The sequence below is a fragment of the Lethenteron reissneri genome, chromosome 19 (assembly GCF_015708825.2).
Source record: "Lethenteron reissneri isolate LAM-NWPU_2019-01 chromosome 19, ASM1570882v1, whole genome shotgun sequence".
NCBI lineage: Eukaryota > Metazoa > Chordata > Hyperoartia > Petromyzontiformes > Petromyzontidae > Lethenteron > Lethenteron reissneri.
This window is the reverse complement of record NC_083797.1, coordinates 13,338,487-13,344,976: the sequence shown is the minus strand read 5'-3', so window position 1 is coordinate 13,344,976 and position 6,490 is coordinate 13,338,487. Positions and strand designations below refer to the sequence as shown.

General features: G+C 42.2%; 1 protein-coding gene across 1 annotated transcript in view; it reads left to right on the top strand.

Annotated features, from left to right (window-relative positions):
* Positions 1 to 2,716: 2,716 nt before the first annotated feature.
* The window catches only part of LOC133344298 (scavenger receptor class A member 5-like), a 31,585-nt gene continuing 27,811 nt past the window's right edge, over positions 2,717 to 6,490 (top strand). Inside the window, exon 1 of the mRNA XM_061554395.1 lies at positions 2,717 to 2,836. The gene's annotated coding sequence lies outside the window, so the exon portion shown is untranslated. The remainder of the gene's footprint in view (positions 2,837 to 6,490) is intronic.

Here is a 6,490-nt window from a genome sequence, read left to right as displayed (position 1 = left end):
CGGTAGCATACGCCCTACGTATATAATGTCCACATTCACTTGAGTAATGATTAGAAGAGCCTGTGTCCTCACATAGAAAGTAGTGAATGGCCTGAATTAAACTGTTATTTCTCTACACGGTCCAACTGGAGTGGAGGGCATTTGGTCCATTGCCACCATCCTCTAATTTTAACAATATGTGTGCTAAGGTGTGCTGCTCACAAACAGCAGGAAGACGCAACTCCCATCATCGTTTACGTGCATGTGATGTGATGACCACATTGCATATACAATGCTGTCAGCTTTGAACGTGTGCCCGTATTATTCTTAAGAACACTTGTTAGGATTACCACATTTTCCAACTTGAGTTGGTGGTCAAAACAACAATGCTATATTATGTGTTCATAAAGAGCACTTCTGCAGTAACGTGTACATATAATGCATCAATTTGTATCATCAGTTCTGGAAGAACGCTGGGGCCCTAAGTGGAACAACGCGGACGTCCGAAATAAACACTTGATTCGACACCCAAAAATTGCTTTGACATTCTCCGAATACACTGGAAAAAGCATCAACCGCATCAAGACATCGACACACCGATGCACGCATCTATTTCATGAATTAATCTATAGATATAAAAGGGAAATTTGTGAATGTGTCTGTTCAAAATGTTTAGCATACTTCCGGACATGCAACAAACTTGAAATTTGGCATGTGGGTAGCTTCCAGACTATACACAATGCAAAACGTATAAAAATAGACTTTTGTATTTTTTTTTGGAGGGGGGACGCAATAATGGATATATTTTGCACGGCAAGGGAGCGGTGACGTCACATTTATGATGTCACCCGCATCTCCCCTCCACCCTCCGCGTAGGCCGTGTATTAATCCAAGACAAGAATCCAAGTCTCGGGCGAAGCCGGGTGGTAAAGCTAGTGGAAATATAAAAGACAAGTGACAGTAGTGCAATTGCTGCCATGCAACTCAAAATATGGACCACATTGTAAAACCCACTGTAGTCAGCGCTCCTTCCACGGAGGAAGAGGAACAGCAAAATACACAAACTCTCTCTCTCCTGAAGCCGTCTCGTCGTGGCTATCAGACCTCGACATTGTTATCTCGCACCTGAACGTATTGCCATACGCAAGAATAGAATACGTATCATGTTAGAAGTAATTGTATCTCTTCTCAATTGAGCAATGGGGCATCAATCATTTTTTGGTGGCTCTGAACCAGTGATGGAAACTCCACATTCCCTTGGTAGGGGGGACTACTCTATTCATAGCATGACCACTTGATTTCTATAAAGAAGTATATACTAATTTTATTGACCCTGAAGAGGAAATAGGTTGTCGAACTCTAGAGTGTGACCTAATTGAGTCACTTTACTCTAAATGTGGAATTTTTTTTACATGAAGGCAGAGTTAAATTATTAAAGTTAGAAGTGGCTGCATATTTGTTTAGGCTTTCGTCGAATAGCGCTGATGCATGAATGTGCTCCTTGTACCAAACACACAACACACAAGTGCACGCATGCTTGCTATAAAAAAAAAGGTTGGTATAAAGTTTCAATACCGCTTTTATAAATAGGTGTCTAGACGTTATAATTAGTCTTAAAATTATATTTTGTTACTTGTACATGTAAATGTTGAAGCAGTGGTGGTCGGCGCACTGACGATGAACCGAGCGAGCTATGTTCCCAGCCACGAATAAGATCAGTAGCGAGTGATGTCTAAATTGGTCCTGGGCCCCCACTTCACGGACCCACACAAACTATGGTGACGTATGGTGAAAAGAATCAACAAAGCATGGGGAGGCCTTCATCTAGCAGTGGATTGACCAAGGTCTGATGATTATTACTACTATAGTATCATTGTCAAGAGCTTAACAATGCAATGCGTCTCGCAGAAAGGATACCTTCCCACAAAATATTACTAATTGCATTGGTCGTTAATGGATTATGGGCTGAGATTTCTCTCGACAGGGACTCGACCTTTTTCTGATGGTGAGTGCGTTGCTCTGACCATCGTTGCCCATTCTTTGGAAATCAGGTGGGCATTTCACTGTGCTCATACCGGGTTATAGACATACCTCAACCAACGTGCAGCCCATCATCACTCCGGGGTCACTAAATTACTACCACTTTGTGTAATTTCAGCAGTGGTTCTCTTGTGAAACAACTGGGCACCCCGTTATAGAAATGTGGAATTTCCGATTGGTCATTTGGACCACCGATGGAGATGAGCAGCAACCGACCACCTATTTGGGTATGTGGAGACATTTGACGCTTACAATTGTACAAATATGCTATGCAGTATGCCTTTTGGCGTCCTCTGGTCTAACACCGTTTGAGACGAGGCTCAAAAGAAAGCTGTCTCTGGTGTGGACCAATCAGTTTCCAGGACAATGCATTCTGACCACAAGCATTGTGGTTAATGCAGACATGATTCCTTGTAAAAAAAATTCAGTTTGGTGCTTTAACATCTTAACACCTGTTTTGTTGCCAAAAAGGGGAAAAACCTATTATCATATGCCATGCATTATTATATTCTAGTGAGTCAACGTGTATACTCGAATAAATGTGGGCTTACATCGCGTTATGAGCTTAAACGTTTACATTTTCCGCTGAGGTTCGGGGAGACATTGACGGCCATTTAAGGGACGGGAGTGAGGGGGATAGGAGGCGGGGTGGGGCTGAAAAGGGATGTTTGTGCAAGAGATTGCAAAGATTTGGCAGTGAAAAGGCACTCCCCTAAAATCTAACGAACCACTCTTTTGGCAGCAGCTTTGCCTACGCCACCATCGCAGCTCGGACTTGCTGATGCACTTGAGCCGAGAGTGACTGCCATCTGTGCTGGTAAGATCCTCGTGCGATTCATGATCCATTCACGACCCGTGATTCATCAGCTGACAGACAATGCACTTTATTGGCCGTCAATGCATTATGGGCTGACACATGATGCATTTGTTTTGAAGGAGACGCATCTTATCGGGTCAGTTGGTGGTTTAGAATCAACATTCAGGCATTGAGTGCTGTTAAAGGATGTTGCATGGAAGCATAGCCGAATTTTCCTACTGGAATATTTCTGGAACGCTGCTCGGCTGATGTAGAATTATTATCGGCGTAAGGCACTGCCACTAGACTATAATATAATAATCATATATGATTGTGCCTAGTATTCCTATGATCCTATGAAGATAAAATAGGTTTAATGAGGACAAAATAAGGCGAGATGTATGTGGCGTATCAACAATAACCATGCAAAACAGCGTTCTTGCACTGTTCAGGCTGAAAAAAAAATAAGTTTGGTCATCATACGAACACGTAATTTGTCAGTGCAGGTTGTTACATTCACATATTTTCATCATCTCGAGTCACACTGATGTGTTCAGTTTTATCCAGGTCAGGCACTTCACAGTAGAGATGTTAACTACCTCGCCTGGTATACAGGAGGCCGTGGGGTTGATCCCGACCCTGACGCCTGTATATTTGGAGTTTGCATGTTCTCCCCGTGGTCGTGTGGATTTTTCTCCAGGTCCTCCGGTTTTTCGTCCAGTTAGATTCAACATGCGTTGAGAGTATTTGGCTGCTATAAATGTCCGCATCATAAGCCACTTCGTTGAGATATCATTTGTAGCCCGGTTGCTTCTGAAAATAGCTATATTGCTCAGTGGGTCTTATTTGCTAAAAAAAAATACTTTTTATTTAATTTCAGTTTCATTTATTTATTTAGTATAGCCCTGTGAGCCATTCGGTTCTTGGATCGGGTGCATAGTTATAGTTTACGTGTGTGTGTATCTCGTATTCACGGCATGTATCACACGTGTGTGTGTGTACACGTTCCTTCACCGTAGGCACCGAGAAAGTGGCTCAATGTATTTATTATTTGTACTGGCCGGTTCGTTGTACCTTAAATGTTACCCTTGGACATCCTTGCAAACGCGATGTTCCATCGCAAGTGATAATCCAGGTGATAAATAAGATTAACGTATGTTTGTGTTATCATGTATGTTTCACACGTGATTGGAATTTGATTTGTTAAATCATAGCGAGACACAAGTACGTAACTTACTGCTCCTATGCATTATCAGTTGTTATTGTTATTTTCCTTTCAGACGGTTTCAATACAGAATAGGATCCAATTAGGATGGAATGCGCCTTGAAAATCTAAATTATTATTACAGGACTGCGTGCTGTACCTTACTCGGGAGATATGTGCAACTAAGTATTAATGAAGGGTAAATGTTCAGTCTTTGCAACCTACTTGCTCACACCACTGCTCCACAACGGGGAGCTCAAGAGAAAATAATAGACGGAAAATCTATCTCCATATGTCATACAAAGATTATTGTGGACCAATGTTTTTTTACGCATTATATGTTAAGCAGGCACATGTTGGACGTACCGGTTGAACTCTTTTGAGCTTCATCAGCAGTGAGGCGTACTCAACTAAAACAACTCTTTCTGTGCTGGGTTGCCAAAGATTATGGGTGACGGCAAATATGCGTTATCCATGAGACATACTAAACCTTGACTTAAAACGTTCGTGACTGCAGGAATTCATATTCTTGGTTCTTTCGGTAAAGTCATGTAGATAGAATCGACGTGACTATCTACGTGACTTTACCGAAAGAACCAAGAATATACATACTAAACCGTAAACCATATTTATTTAGAATTTAATATCGCCTCAACTCAAGGGCGTATCAAAACATTGTACACTAAAATAAAATTCAAAGACAAAATAACGGTCAAGTAAAAGCCATGAGAAAATAATGAGCCTTGCACTCCCTTCTAAACACACTGAGGCTCGTAGCGTGCCGGATCACCGCGGGCGAGGCATTTGAGATCTTTGGGGCAACACTTGAAAAGCCCCCCCCCCCTCCCGAACCAGCGTTGAGCGCAAGAGCCGAGGCTGGAAGAGTAGTAGTAATGTCCTGCTCTGAAGAGCGGAGCGTATAAACCCCAGTCGTATGGCAGATCAGTCGGGCCCGCACGTACATTGGTCCAAGACCATACAGAGATTGCTTGTGTCACAATGGTTAGCGTACACTGGATGCGAAAGCTTACTGGACGCCAGTTGCAAATAAAGTGACGTTCTATACCGCTGAAGCAAGTTGTTTGTGATTTGCCAGTGTCGAGACCTTTAAGCCGTCACAATGGAAAGTTTGTCTTCCTATTGTCTACTATTTTTGGACGTTTCCCAAAATACGTGAGCGTGCAGTCAAAAATGTCGAGCATTTCCTTTCGAGATTGAGATGAAGCTGCATGTATATTGAATGTAAACGCATGATTTATTGTACAGTATTGTATATCTCCTTGTGTCGCCAATCCACATTTGTATGACGGGGACCATGACATTCTGAAGCAAAATTGACTTCAAATCCCTGTCCGAGACTGATTCATACCATCATACCATGTAGGTAGTTAAAGCGAGTACAACATTGTGGGATGTAAACATCTGTCATTCTATGGATAGACTAGCCCCCGTCACGGGAATGTGGAATGTATGTTATTGTTTCGGAAAACGAGTCCCTTACAATGTTTGGTCTTAAAATGGTATCTTGGTGCGCGTCACAGACTGAACACTTTCCAGGAGAGTGCTGCTTCGGGATTTGAGTCCAATCTTTGGAATATTTAAAATGTGGGAGGAAAACGTGGTATCCGGAAGAAAAAAAACCCCACGCATACGAGGGGGACAATCAGTCAACATCCACTCGCTGTATCCACTTGCTGTACTGCCATCTCCCGGCCACCTCGAAGAATTTGACAGCACGCAATCTCTGCGTGTTCCACCAACCCCGCCTCCAAAGCGCTTTCAAGAGCAAGACTTACCGTGTTCTCCGGATTATATGACACGAAAGATAGACAAAGTAAAGCTGGACACACATTTATTGGACGCACCTTCAACTTTCCATTTAAACATACGGGGGGTAAATAATGCGTGTTATTGGAATAATACGGTAATAACTCACACTAGTTCAGTGTTCATAAAGTGGGGTTTATTTCCCAATACGCGGATTATGTGGGGGCTGCTAATTCGGTACATAAAGTTCATGTATATATACATGTATGGCTCTTTGTTAATCGACTGCTGGACGAGGGCCTCCCTACTGCGTGCGGGTCGTCTGTTGGTGGGGGATATTTTTATTCTTGGTTATCTTGGTAAAGTCACGTAGAAGGGAAATAATAAAAATAAAACATAATAAAGAAAATTCTCACGACGTTTCGGCCACAACGCAAGCAAATTAGGACGCTGTCTTTCCGACAGCTCTGTTTCTTCACCTGAGGATGGCTGCTTGCGTTGTGGCTGAAACGTCGTGAGAATTGTATTTTATTATGTTTTATTTTATTATATTATTTCCCTTCTACGTTACTTTACCTAAAGAACTAAGAATATGAATCCCTGCAGTCACGAAAGCTTTAAATCGAAAGATAGTTTTTATTATTACACGCTTTTATTTAACTCACTCTGTCTGTTGTTGTTGTCGTATCCTCAAATCTTGTAAC